The sequence below is a fragment of the Berghia stephanieae genome, chromosome 4 (genome assembly GCF_034508935.2).
Source record: "Berghia stephanieae isolate SIO BIC M18660-M18661 chromosome 4, UCSD_Bste_1.3, whole genome shotgun sequence".
NCBI lineage: Eukaryota > Metazoa > Mollusca > Gastropoda > Nudibranchia > Aeolidiidae > Berghia > Berghia stephanieae.
The window spans coordinates 57,137,975-57,153,900 of NC_088363.1; the positions used below are offsets into that span (position 1 = coordinate 57,137,975).

The 15,926-nt window shown below is 33.6% G+C and overlaps 1 protein-coding gene across 1 annotated transcript in view; it reads right to left on the reverse strand.

The window, feature by feature from the left end:
* LOC144970887 (transmembrane protein 26-like) overlaps positions 1-15,374 on the reverse strand; it is an 89,405-nt gene extending 74,031 nt beyond the window's left edge. Inside the window, exon 1 of the mRNA XM_078911020.1 lies at positions 14,691-15,374. The gene's annotated coding sequence lies outside the window, so the exon portion shown is untranslated. The remainder of the gene's footprint in view (positions 1-14,690) is intronic.
* Positions 15,375-15,926: the final 552 nt, after the last annotated feature.

The window sequence follows — 15,926 nt, forward strand, 5'->3', positions numbered from 1 at the left end:
GATAGAGTATTTTAACAAAATTGTTGGTTTTTACATTATACATCATTCGTGGTATAGTTCACGAAGTAGTATTTAACATTGGTTCCAATTTGAAGCTAGACATTTCTTTGTAAGAATTTTACACTTTATTGATGAAAGAAAATTTATAATATAATATGATAATTTGATTTGGTTGATTTTACATCTTTTGTATAGTCACAATGTATATTAACGTTAGTTTCAATATTAAGCTAGACGTTTCTTTAAAAGACGTCTACGGTTTATAGATGATAGAACGTCCTAATAAAATCATTTGATTTACATCATTCCAATGTGAAGCTAGACGGTTTTTTGTGTAGCACAATCTACAATTTACCCACGATAGAATATGTTGATATAATTATTTATTAATTTTACTGAATTAGTATAGTTTAAATGTCAACTTCTATTCAAGTTTATACATGGGTTTATCAATGAGCATCGATGCTAAACTCTAAGAGAAAAACGGTTAAGAGCAGCTCCATGTAGAAAACAAAAGGGAATCAAAACGTTTAAGATTGATTGGGCAAGCACTTTATTAAAAGGGGAAATGTGTTCACAAATTCCATCCTTCATTTGGATTCTATTTTATTAGTGTCTAAATTATTATCGTTTATATCGCATCAAATTGGATAAGAGGAAATGCAACCCCCTATCTACCTTAGAACAGTTATATTTCGGTTTTATATTGATTTTGAACATTGAATTAATAGTCAAAACAATGAGACTTGGATTGAGTTTATTTGATTTATGGAAAAAAATGAATATCTACCAATCAGCGGTACAACTAGAAAGCGGAACAACAGAATGGTTCAAAGTTACAAAAGGAGTAAGACAGGGATGTATTCTATCACCCCATTTGTTCAGCATTTACACTGAAGGTATAATGCGAGATGTGGAAAACGATGTCAGGAGAAGTAATTACAACGAACCTAAAATGCAAGGTCTACCCATAAAAGATCTGAGGTACGCAGACGACACTGCACTATTGTCCACAACACCGGGGGGACTAGAGAATCTAATAACATCTGTAAAGGAACATAGCGAGACCAAAGGCCTTAAGCTGAATATAAAGAAGACCAAAATCATGAATACTGACAAATGCAAAACAGATGCCATCATAAAAATCAATGGAGAAGAAATAGAAAGAGTAAAGAATTTTGAATATCTTGGAGCCAGGATTGAGTACAACGGGAAATCGGCCCCAGATATCAGGAGGAGACTAGCAATGGCAAGATCAAAGCTAGAAAAGATGAATAATATCTGGAAAGGGCAGTGCATTCAAACAAAAATCAAAATCCTCAAAAGTGTTGTTTTCCCAACTGCAACATATGGATGCGAAGCATGGACTATCAGCAAAGCAGAGAGCACAAAGATCACAGCTTTTGAAATGGCATGCTACAGAAAAATACTCAGAATATCATGGACTGAAAAACAAACAAACAAAGAAGTCCTGAGAAGGATCGGAATAAAATCACCAATTCTTCTTCAAACTGTAAAGAAATTGAAACTAAACTATTTTGGCCACACGACTCGCCACGAATCATTAGAAAAGCACATTCTGCAGACAAGGGTAGACGGCAAGAGAGGAAGAGGTAGACCAACAAGAAGCTGGGAACAAGATATATGTGAATGGCTGGGAATGACAGCAACTCAAGCAAGTAGACTGGCGGAAAACCGTAATCTGTTTCGCAAGAAAGTTCGGGAAGCAACGTCCTACGCAGGATCAGCTGACTAGAGAGATACCCTTTTTTAATTGCAAATTTCTAAAACTTCATATTTCTGTTTATTACAAGTTGAATTAATTTTTTTTGCAACTAGTTCACCCAGATAAAATGCCAGATTGAGACAGTGGGTCCAAATGGGGGAGAACTTGAGGGAGGCAGGCACACACAGATATATAGATAGATAGGTAGATAGAGAGATAGATAGATAGATAGATAGATAGATAGATAGATAGATAGATAGATAGATAGATAGATAGGTAGATAGATTAGATAGATAGATAGATTAGATAGATGGATGGATAGATGAATAGATAGATAGATAGATAGATAGATAGATAGATAGATAGATAGATAGATAGATAGATAGATAGATAGATAGATAGATAGACAGAGAGAAAGAGAAAGAAAGAGAGAGAGAGAGAGAGAGAGAGAGAGAGAGAGAGAGAGAGAGAGAGAGAGGAGGGAAGGAGAGAGGAGTGAAATGATGAACAATGGCCTTTAATTTTTCCGTATAAATTCCGTATGGAATAGATTATTCCATAATCCCGACTGATCTGAAAGTAGATTGCCATACCCAGGTTTTAGATTTTTACGATTGTTTACGATAATATTATATCGAGTAGATTAACGCAGTGCTCGAAGCAAAAATTCATGAACTTAATTATAATTCTGCACCATTAAGTTTGTACTACGGGGCAGGTGTTACAAAGGTGTTTTTTTTTTCTAAAATGTCGGTGAATTATAAAGCAAGGAACACATTCCAGTGATATTCTTACAAACTCCAACTTCATCCTAATGAGTTTATCGTGGAAGCATCTTTAGTTTTCTGTGGTACAAAAAGCATCTCCCTTTATGCGTCTATATTTAGTGGATTTTATGTAACGATAAGAGAGTCTGAATTCCAAATTTGAGATGCCCTTGATGGTTAATGCCACCCTTTCATTCGATTAGAATCCTCTGTGATGCCTCATGATTAAAAAACGAATAGCATTTCGTCATAAGATTTCTGAAGAAATCTAATTTAAAACTGTCTACATTGGGTCTGTTTTTTAAGTTAGTTTTGTTTTGTTTTTCTTTCGTGTTTACTTTTTGTGTTTAAATTTTGGCTCATGTTATTCTATAAGAAAAAAGAAAACTACAAAAAACAGAAACAATATTTTTGAAAAGTACAACTTGATATTTGTTCTTTTTTGTCGCTGAAAATTAAAAATCGTTGGTGGAATATTATAGGTTGAGGTTTAGTCATTTAGAGGTTAGTTATGGCCTCATTGTTATAATACAAATACCCTCAAACCAACGCAAAATATTGTCCATTACAACGATGCTAAATCAAGGAATTATAAGTTCTTTGTTTTTGTTTTTAGACAGCCTACCAGTGATTGGATCAATTATATAAATCAGAATATAAACCTTATCAGTTACACACTGTGTGTTGGTATGTTTAATCTGGCTGGCGGATGCTTGAGTAATTTTTCTAAACGCATAGCATCAATAGCCGTCAGTGTAATTTTGGGAGCGCTTGCTTAAGGAAAACATTCCGATTTTAAAATGCAAGAGTGCATGAATCTGTATTTCCGTACAGCTCGAATAGTTTCAATTATCAAATTTAAATGCCTGGAAAAACTATTCTTATATTATAATATGTCACCCACCCTTTCAAAAAAGTAGTATGTCGAAATGAAGTTGATTCCAATAAAGGGGATTATATCACAAAAACATGACAATCTATTAATGTCATGCATTTTAGTTAAATAGGATCCCTATAGCTCAGCTGGTAGAGCACTCGCTTCACACACAAGATTGCTCCCTGGTGAAGTCATTATTTTTTTCCGACTCCTATCCACCCGACAGTGGTTGGGTCTTGTCAAAAGACTGATGATACAGTGAAATGTATATAGGGCGGCACTAAATCTTAAAACGAAACCATTTTAGATTCTAAAAATTTGAAATATTATTGTTAAAAATTGACTTTGGGTACCTACATGTTTTATTGAGGGCAATTGTAATAAAAAGTAAAATTTCGCATTTTTCGTCATTTCAAATTATTTTTCACATCTGGATCACCTCGAAATTACACTGTTTTGTCACGAGTGGTCACAAACAAGAATATAGCTAACTCTCGCACTTTTTAAATGATTTTTATGGCCTCATTTTTGATTTTAAACAGCGGCGCTTTGTAGGTAAACTGGTCTATTTTTAGATCAAACAGTGAATGTTTATATTTCTTGGATCAAAAAACGGCTCGAAGGAAAGTTTACTTCCTCTGACTTTTGACTGATTCCTCGACAGTTCAAAGTCTAATATTTTCAAAAAAGGTTAAGTTGTGCTATTTTAGAAAAATATCTATGTTTATTATTATTATTATTATTATTATTGTTATTATTATTATTATTATTATTATTATTATTATTATTATTATTATTATTATTATTATTATTATTATTATTATTATTATTTTATTATTATTATTTATTATCATTATTATTATTATTATTATTATTATTATTATTTATTTTTTAAATTATTTTTTTAAAATTTATTTTATTATTTTATTATTATTATTATTATTATTATTTCATATCATATATCATCATATTATCATATCATTATTATATCATTCATTTTATTTTTTTTTTTATCTTCTTCTTTTTTCTTTTCATTTTTTACTTTCTTTATTTTATCTTCTTCTTCTCTCATCATTCTTATTCTTCATCTCTTTCTCTTCTTCTTTTTCTTCTTCTTCTTCTTCTTCTTCTTCTTCTTCTCTTCTTCTTCTTCTTTTATTATTCTTATTTTATTATTATTATTATTATTATTATTATTATTATTATTTATTATTATTATTATTATTATTATTATATATTAGTATTAGTGTAGTAGTAGTAGTATAGTAGTAGTATGTTAGTAGTAGTAGTAGTAGTAAGTAGTAGTAGTAGTAGTAGTAGTAGTAGTAGTAGTAGTAGTAGTAGTAGTAGTAGTAGTTTCACCAATATTATTATGGTGCAAATTATTATAAGGCCATTGGGAAAAGAGGGAGAGAGGAATAATCAATAAAGCACCGCATTGTAGGCCCAGGTTTGTTGCCCTTTCTTAGCAACATTAGCAACATTAGAAACATTAGCAACATTAGCAACACTAGCAATAGTAGCAAAATTAGCTAAGACTCTGAACCCTTCATGATATACGTATTTGAATAACACTGGTGATTTCTGTAAATGTCGAACATTTATTTGATGGACTATCGATCGTCCATCATGGAATACCAGGCCAATAATGCCTTACATTAGATCTGAATTTCTTTCTGGTTTAATTAATGTAAAGCAATATTTGAATATGATTTTAGATTCGTGCATTGTATGAGTTCAGTTTAAAACGGTCATGATATTATCCGGGCTAGAACCCAGGTCTCTCGGGTGAGATTGCAATACTTTATTCACTCGACCATCCCACACCCATCCATAAAATCCATCTGTGAAAATAATTTTGGCAATAATAAGGGTTTTACTAGTTTTCAAATTTTTGCTGTAAACCCTGTAAAAAGGGGAGTGAGTAAAAGATTCCTATTCTTCATTGAACAAGTCACTAATTGCCCAATAGAATGTCATTCCAGATGTTTTCAGACAGTTTCCTTTCTATTTACCTGTTGGAATTCCAGTGTCAGCTTATATCAGTTCTAGCCATGGATAACCGGGATTAGATTAATGGAATGAAATGGAATTTTAAAGATATTGAACTTTACGCAAATTGCATTGGATTAGGTCAGTGTGTACATATTTGCAGGTCTAAAAACCGAACGCATTTATGGGCTTGTTTTAAAATTGTTGTTATGGACAATATTTTGCGTTAAGTTGAGTATTTCCATTACAACAATGAGCCCATAATATATTTGGGTTATCAGACCTGCAAATAAGTACACGTCGCGTTAGTCCGGCTGTGTTTTTATATGAGGTTAGAATGGCTTATCAAACGAGGTCCATGTCTGTGTCTCAGATAGATGCGTGCACGGGTTAAGCTTTGTTTAGTTTATATGTGTTTCAGGACGCTTGCGACACTACTAGACTTATGTCATTTCAGAGCCAGTATAAAGAAACATAGGGTTTTGAAGGCCTATGTATAGTCAGTATTATTATATGGCTGTGAAAGCTGGACAATTACAGAAGACATTAGGAAGAAACTAGAGGCAGCAGAAATGTGGTTTCTTAGAAGGATGATACGAATCTCAGGGACAGAGAAGAAAACTAATGAAGAAGTATTAGAGCAAGCTGAAACTAAATGGATATTAATTCGTACGATAAGAAAAAGACAAATGCAATTTTTAGGGCACCTAAATCGACATAAATGTATTGAACATCTTACTCTCACAGGAAAGATAGAAGGTAAAAAGAGTAAAGGTAGACCAAGAAAAACATATTTGAATAGTTTGAACAGCTCGGTGACAAGGAAAGAGAAGAGTAATATTAGTTTTCTGAGGTTATCTGATCAGAGAGATGAATGGCGTACCATGATCACCGATGTCTGGCACAGACTTGGTACTTGAAGAAGAAGAAGATAAAGAAAGAGGATAGAGGAAATGGTGTAGATATGAAGTTTAAAACATCAAAGAAAAAAAAAAGAAGACAAAGGGTACTGGTTCAAATAGCGTCAGGTGATTCTACAAGCAATCCACCTATGTACCTATTTTGACATTACCTACAAATTCCATTGAGGCACAAGCAAAGTGTCCTGCTAAGAATAATACACACAATTGATTCCGAAGTGAAATATTTCCAAAACTGATTATACAGAAAATGAGACCGTATTTACACGGAAAATATAGCATCTCTAAACATAAGTACTGTCTCCCTCTAAGCTAAAGACACCCGCCAGAACCAGGAAAGAAAAACAATCTCAGCCCAAAACAAAGACAGAGAGCAACACGGAAATGGAAAATCTGTCGCAAATTCCATGTATGATAGTTTTTGAATAGACGAGTGTCAGTTTAATCAATCGATATTTGAAGTGCGAGTTTTCCTGCCAAAATGTTAAAACGTGTTTTCTCAGAGTACCGGAGAATACTCAAAAGCTGATGAACCGTAGACAACTATTTCTTTTTTTTTCGAATCCCATAAACTTGCCTGGTTCTATTTATTTCTGAACTGATAATATCTTGTAGGTTAATTAATCATCTATGTATATAAAATGGGGTGATAATTGATAAACAGTGTTATAACTCCCAAGCTCTGATTATTATTATCATTATTATTATTATTATTATTATTATTATTATTATTATTATTATCATCATCATCATCATCATCATCATCATCATCATCATTATCATCATCATCATCATAAAAAAAAATAAAAAAATAAAATTCCCTTTATTCATCCCCAAGGGGAAATTTGTCTTTAGGGTCTATTCCAAGGGAAGACTGGAATAACCCAGGCGTAAGCCGCAGTGCAGCGCCGCAAAGTGAGCTAGGGCTAGGTGACTTGCTCAAGGCCACACAACGCAGCGGCGGGTGATCGAACTAGTTACCTTTTGGGTACGAAGCAAAGACCGTACCACTGAGCCACGCTGTCCCTTGATCATCATCATCATCATCATCATCATCATCATCATCATCATCATCATCATCATCATCATCATCATCATTATTATTATTATTATTATTATTATTATTATTATTATTATTATTATTATTATACTATTATTATTATTATCATCATCATCATCATCATTATTATTATTATCATTATTATTATTATTATTATTATTATTATTATTATTATTATTATTATTATTATTATTATTATTATTATTAGTAGTAGTAGTAGTAGTAGTAGTAGTAGTAGTAGTAGTAGTAGTAGTAGTAGTAGTATCATCATTTTAACTTAGGCTTTCTCAAACGTCTATATTATACGTATTTTAGTACACTTATTACCATTGCCATTGCATCTCCTCACACCCCCCATGTCATATATTTTGTCGACCAATCCCCCCCCCCCCCCCCCCCCCTTTCCCCCAACTCCTGAACACGACAACATTGAATTACGATACTTGGCTTTATTCCTTTTATCATTATCAAGTTCCATATGCTTTTTGCATAATATAATCATTTACTACATCAATAACTTACTCAATTATTAAGCAATTTTCCTTGGGAAAATCCTCCTACTTTTCTCCTACTTCAAACAACCAGTTAGCTGCCGTATTCTCTCAAAAGGCAAGTATTTAAAAGATTGGCAAATAAAGTCGTACTTCAAATATCAATCGATCTAACTGACCCTTGTCTTGGCTAAAAAAAACTCTCAAACCTGGGACTTTGCGAATAATCCATCCATGACGAGGGTTTTTGAATTGATCAATATTTGAAGGACGACTTTTATGGCCAATTAAAAAAAAATACGTGTCTTTCCAGATTAACAGGTAATTAAAAGCCTCTCTCACTTCGTAATTCTATTTTAAACCCCATATGTAGTTTATAACCTTTTGAATCACAACATTCCTGTCAAAATCCATTACTCCGCATGTCTCCACTGTTGCATAATATAAAACACCTTTGTACTATAAACACCATATGAATAATTATTAGCTTTTTTTTTAGTTCACCTTGGAAAGATATCACGATAAAGGACATGCGAAATCGAATGTGCAGTTTTTTTTTAAAGCTTGATCTCCTCTATTTTTTTGCAAAATTTGGACAATCGCTCAAACGTATTGCCTGGTGACTGAAAAAAAGAAACTAAACTTTTAAATATGCAATCGACAAGTGCTCAAAGCGGGTCCCTAGTAAAACGCAACACGTAACATGTAGGACAAGACATGTCTGGCGCCTGATAGGTGATATTGTATTTTTATTCGACAGAGCCAACGCTGTTAACGATTAGATACTCATTTTACATCTGAATACGGTGAGAGAATGTGAGTAAAGAGCCTTTCCCAAGAAATCAACTATGCGCCGAACACACGACCTTCCGATCATATGGTCAGAGTCACACCTCAAGGCCATTTAGCTGCACACTGGCATTGCAAATGTGTGACCTATCATATCAAAACGATATGTTTGGGTGGAATAATTAGGTGTCAAAAAGATGTTTTAGAAAGAAAGGGATCAGAAATGTGAGATTGAAAAATAACAACAAAAAACGAGCTTTTATATAGGGCAATATCCACTAAACTTAATCAAAGCGCTTTACAAGGGGTCCCTGATCAACAGCAACATGTAACATGTAGAACGAGACGACAAGACGCCTATTAGGCGATATTACAATTTTTTTTCTGACATAGACAACGGCCAGGTACTCATGTTACACCTGACTACGGCGATAGAATGTGAGTAAAGAGCCTTTTCCAAGGACTCAACTATTACCGAGCGAGGCTCGAACCGAGGACCTTCCGATCCGAAAGCGAGTGCCATATCACCACAAGACCACATATCCGCACATTTTAGTCACTGCTACTTTTTTTCAAAAAATACGTGTATTGTCTTAAATAAGACATAAAATTAAATTAAATTTTATAACTTTGACTATATATCAATTTTAACCATCTTAGTCCACACGACATATAACCGTTTTGAAGCGTTGAGTCACATATAAATGACAATTACATTACAACATAATTACATCGTGCTGCTTTGTGATCTCGTGGTATTTACACTTCGCTTCAGATTGTTAGGTCCCTTATTCGAGTCCTGTTCTTGGTGGCACAAAGTTGAGACCGTGGAAAATGCTCTATAATCATATTCTCTCCCCGTACCCAGATGTAGAATGCATACCTGGCCATTAACAGCGTTGTATAATGTCTCTGTCAAAAAAATAAATTGTAATAGTGCTTCACAGACGTCGTCATGTCGCGTCTTCTATGTTAAGTTTTGCTGTTGGCTGTGGATCCCTTGTAACGCGCTTTGAGCATACTAAGTGAATACTGCGCTATATAATGCTCAAGTTATTCAAACACCCCGTTTTAAACTGTTAAACTGTTCAAAGTTTGGCTTTCTATTGAATGCTCTTTGGTCTTATGTTCTATGCAAATGGTCTAAATTGATTAAAGGTGTCTGTTCTTGCTTTAAAACCGTACCGGGGGAAGGGGGGTGTGATACAATTTATTTGTATAAACCATAGAGTAATAAAGTTGCGGGCCATTCGATGCCTCAGAAAAGACAGAGTATAGAGAAAGAGCATCGGCGCGCAAGTGCAAGAAAGACTCGGGCTTTGAACATGATCCTGTTCTAGACGGGCGACGGGTGCAAACGATTAGACAGAAAGGAGTGGCGGAGTCGCACCTCCACAATGCACTGCTGTTTTGAGGAATATCTAATTGCTTAAGATGGGTTTTGAGTTTAGATACATCAAACAAAAGAGCAATTAATAACCTGTGTAACTTTGAAAGCACGAGAACAAAACTGCCACTAATTGGATTCATCTTCAAAAAGCATACGACTTGAGCTTTTATATAGAGAGATATTCACATAACATGCTCAAAACGCTGTACAAAGCGTCCCTGACCAACAGCTATACGTAACATAATATAGAACAAGACATTATGCCTGTAAAGCGATATTACAATTTATTTCCGACAGAGACAACGCTGTTAATGACCAGGTACTTATATTACACCCCAGCACGGTGATAAAAGACTCAACTATGCGCTGAGCGAGGCTCGAACCTATGACATTGGTAAATTTAATATAGGACATTAGATGCAGGTTTTTTAAAGTCATAAATACTAAAATTTCCCATTTTCGTCATTTTGTTTTAAAAATTGATGATAATGACAAATAAAAATAATAAAATATAAATAATATAATAATAATAATAATAATAATAATAATAATAATAATAATAATAATAATATAATAATAATAATAATAATAATAATAATAATAATAATAATAATAATAATAATAATAATACAAATATAAAAATGATAGATGACACTTCTATGGCGGATTTCAATACCATATAGTGCACAATGCGCTTTACATTATTTTTAATGAAAAACAAAACACAAATCCAAACTATCTTGCATCATGTTTACCCTGACGGTATGTCACCTATAACCGCCTAATATTACAGAGTGTCTTTGAAAATGTTCACCTGACTTCTCTACCTCTGAGTTGAACACTTGAGGTAAATTAGCCACTTGAGTTCATCCTAAATTAGCATGGCAATTGCCTATGCAGGTAATTAAAACAATAAAAGAGTACAACAACTGCAAGTGTCTTGCGAGTTTGTAAATGGATTGTACATGTTTTAAAAAATAATTATCTTCAATGCATGCTTGAGAGCTGAATTCATCGGCCTTCCAAGCTAGAAAACTATTCGCAATACATGATTATGATCTTAGGCGAGTTTAAAACGAAATAAGTACCATTATTATATCCCTTTTGTTGTGGGATACCCGGATTTTAGCATAGCACGAAAACAAAAATCCCATCCATGAAAAATACCACCAAGAAACATAGAAGTTCAAGAAATATATTTTTCTACGGCACGCATTCCGGTTTTATTAAAATGAATTTTAACACGTATCCAATCGTCAAATTCAAAAACCCATCATTGCAAAAGAAGTTTAAAAAAATATTGTATAAAATAACGGTATAGGTGAGTCAATTGGAGCTCGTGTAGTGATTGGGTACACACGCGGAATTCAAAAAAAAAAAACTGGAGTGTAGGAATCTTATATCATTCCACCTTACTAGTCAGATTTACTTAAAACCACTTTCACGCTTGGCATAAAATTGGCATGATACTAATTTGAGTCTGTGGTTTATATATTTGACACTGGAATGACGTAAGTTTATTGCAACGCTTAAGAATTTACACCATGATAAAACTTTTAGAACCAGACTTTTAGGTTCAACCGTTTCATTTTCAAACATGATTTCTTGTCATTTACCGAGGGTTAAAATTGCATATTTTTCTGTTTTAACCCAGATAGCATTATTTACTCTGAACGACTGGCATCACTGCTATCTAACTCTGATGATAAACATGGTATGGTATCAGGTCGAATTTGACCGAATCCCGAATGTAAAGTGTTAATTGTGTAAATATAAGATTATCTATATCATTATCTTCTGTTTGAATTAAGGCATCGATCACAAAAATCACAATTAAATCTTGGTGATCGAGAGACGACACAGTAAGTGAAACGGATTGGATGACAGGTGGGTGAATGGAAGATGTGTTTTTTTAAAAAGATGGCTGATGACAAAGAGAAATCATCGCTGAAGTCTGAAATAGACCTAGTATTTCATTGATTATATCATTTCAGTTTACAACATCCACTTCACAAAACTTTATAAATCCCGTTATTTATGTGATCAGTTCTCAGCACGTCATATTCCAATCATGTCGGACTAGCTGTTAAGGGGCCGTTTGGGTCTAAGTATTAGGAAAATCCTTCAAAAAATTGATTTCTAGATTTTAATGGAAAGCGATATTGTATTATCTTATAAATAATATCAATAAAGTCCAACTTCTTAAAATAGACTGTAAAGGTACGAAAAACACAGTCGAAAAGTGTATAGGTAGTAGGAAACGTGTTAAAAACGGAAAGTTATTTTGCTATTTTCTCAATATGTCATTTTCCTAAGGGTAGGGGATACTGTTTCAAACGTATTAGGTCACCATAGAGATATTTTTTGATATGGTATATGAGTATTTTGAACCATACTCCAAATTATAAATTTATAACACCAATTGTGTGATAACATTTTGATTCTCAACTTTGTAATGTTCTAATAAAAATTCCATAAGCTAAACTTGTAAAATCTCTCTCTGGCGATACACTATGCTACAATGTTGATAGAGGGAGGAATATGGAGTTCATTAGTTTTTGCCACAAGATTATATTTTTATGCCAGACCGCCAAATTAGGTCGCAAAACGGGTATCAACACAGATAATGTATATTTTTTCACCAAAAATGTTGTTTTTTAAAACCTATAATGACGATACAGAACGATTAAAACCGCCCAATATAGGTAATTAATTAAATTTTTAAATAAAAGACCTAAACCGCCCCTTAATTGGTTAGACACGTTCCTTCTGGCTTGTAGGTCCCTGATTCAAGTCCCGATGTAGGCAGCGTGGAGTTAATTCCTTTGTGAAAGTTATTTTCTCATAATCTTAAGAACTAAAATCGGCGGTCAATAAGTTTTAAAGAAGAATAAAGGAACTGGTAGATAGTGAGTTTGGGATAGAATAGATATGTAAAGCCAAGCCAAATCAACCTTGTCAATATCTGAATGGGTAACAAAATGCAGGGAAATGAATGATAAGTCACCCTAGGCGCTTGATTTCCAAATAAAAATGTATAGGATGTTTGAAAGGTCCAAATATTACAGTTCGTGACAAAGATGAAGAGAATTTTTCGTTAAACTTAAAATAGTGTCAATAGTGTATGAACTTTTTGATGGATTGCAAAACGGTTTGGCATAGTTATGAGGAAATATGGAAATACAAGTTTAACACACTTGTCAAATAAATATGAGCAACCTCTCTCTTTATTGAAAACAATGGCGTTGATTGATGTCACTATCGAGTGGATGGAAAAAGAATTGGGTAATTCAATCTGTCTACAAAGAAGGGATTGTAAAGTCCAATGCGTTTTCTGAAATGCCGAAATGTTCTCCTGTCAATTGCATAAGGTGATTAAAGGTATTGTCGAGAGAATCCGACTAAGCGAAATAAAGTTAGTAAAGAGTTGAGTAATTTGATACACTTTCATTTAATGCGGCGTTCTTCTCTCTCGAACCGAAACCCAGTATTTTGCAATAAAGTACCCCAAAAATGTATACAATTTTAAGATAGAAATATTGAAGTACTTTCTCGGGAATTTTTTCGGAAATTCTTAAACCCGAGTCAATCATCAGACAAAAAGCAAAGGGCATGTCCGACTTGAGCAATTTAATCTATATTACCCTTTTTTCATTGAATTGAACGTTATGAGTGTCCAAAAATATTCCGTCACATTTAAGAGTGGGGTTTAATAAACATCCACATGCCACTGTAAAGTTTTAGTGACAATTGGCCATTATTATAATCCGTACACAGTCTAGGGTTTTTTTTACCAAGCAAATCTGAAGAACAATGCCGTTTTTTAAGTATAACAAAAACAAAAATAATTTTAAAAACACTGTGCGCATGCAATTTTTAACTGAACGTTAACAAAAACGTTTCCCATTCTGTAAAATGTGCGTTAAGTTCTGGACTAAAATCCTCGTAATTAAAATTAGAAAATCTCAAGGACCTCATAAAACAAACAAAAATTAAATCAATTTATAAGACCAAGGCTTTAACTCTCGTTTTGTAAGACACCACGAGACATGAATTTAAGACCAATTTTATTTACTACACTACAGGCTAAGTGATCGTAAGCTGCCTCCTAAAATCATATAAAAATGTATCACAAATTCTTTTCATTAACGAGTCAATTTTTGTTGTTGAAAAGTTTGAAAAGAGTAGACATGTAATGTGATTCTTCTTTTTTGTCACGAAATGATTTATGTAAAATGTACAGTCTACACGTAGTTTAAAAATAAAGGACGTTTAATATTTGTTAAAAAATGATTCCTTGATCATTCAATCTGATTTGTCTTTTATAGTGAGGCAATGACATCGATTTCGAGCAAAGTTGAGACATTGTTGTAAATCCCTATATTAGATATTGGTCAAAGTCATTAACAATGTGACACACAGTCTCAAAGCAGTATTATGTCGGTATGAACTAGGAGATAACCACTTAAAGCAGGGTGTATGCTATATTAGACAGAATGCAAACGATTCTGCTGATAAGGGGTTTTGAGGTTCGGAGGAATACTTATATTTGTATCTATGTTTGATATATTTCTTCACCTGTGTTGTAATTCGTTCTAATTAGCATTGTTAACAGACATTTTCAAGGGGGATGGGTGGGTTCCACCGTAAAAAAGGCATGATTCGTATTTTAACTTACCTTGAATAAACTGCTAAACAAATCCCGAGTTCAATGATGTAATAACGGATCAAAGATGACTCCAAGCATATGAAAGTTTACAATCCATTCGTAACGGGAAGGCACATTTCGCTTTTTAAATTAATTGTTTGTATCTTTACATAGGCATTAGCAACCACTCATTTTGACACAAGTCGCCAATTCTAACGGAGAGATACTTTACAAATACATTAGAGACCGTCCAATTTTGTTACACATAGCTTGTGACATTTATTCAATGTAGCGTCTAAAGTTCCAGTAGAAAATTCACTCTGAAACCTCATGACAAAGTGCAGTTATTACCTTTAACGTATCAAGAATTTTTAGATTAATTGTATTGGATTGCCATACAGATATGTCTATATAATCAGTGCAAGAATAATCCTGTCATGTAATTACTTCTGTCTCTCTTCTTGTTTATATATTTCATAATTCAAATCTAAGTATAAGGCTGTTTTATTTTTATTGATTAAAAAAAAAATAATGGTCGACGGAGAGCATTTTTTCTATAATATTTCTATCTATATCATATTTCTAAACAATCCACCATCCACCATTGTAATTGTACTTCAAAGAAATTGCCTTTATTCCCAATAAAACTAACGGGAGATAATTGAGTCAAAAGTTTCTGGAATCCTCACTTTATCATGACGAGCGACTGCGCGCGAGTGTCTTGCATCGTATTGCAATTAAAGTAGAATCGCTCGCTTTCGGTTTAGGGAAGTTGGGTGGGGGGGGGGGGGTAGTAAATTACCGACTGTGGCTTGGAACAGAGAGAGATCGAGAGAGAGGAGAGAGAGAGAGAGAAGAGAGAGAGAGAGAGAGAGAGAGAGAGAGAGAGAGAAAGAGAGAGAGGGGATTTTAAAGATGCTATGTTAAGAAATTGTGAAATGTTAGTTTTTGTCAGTTCAAGATATAATATTCATCATCCGCAATAAAGCAAAAAGACAGTACTCAAATATCATGTAACCGTCTGGAAAAATGTTTATAAAACAGTGCCAGACAAAACAAGAAAGAAAAATGCAGTAAAAAAAAAACATCCTAAAATATCAGTCTTGCTGGACTGGGGATCGAACCTCAGACCTTATGATTACCGGTCAGACGTACTAACTTTACACCACAGACCCCAGTCGAGGACGAAGGGTCTTTGGGTATGGCCTTTTCTTGTATATTTTTCTTGCGTTGTCTGGCACTGTTTCATACACTCTTTTTTCAGAT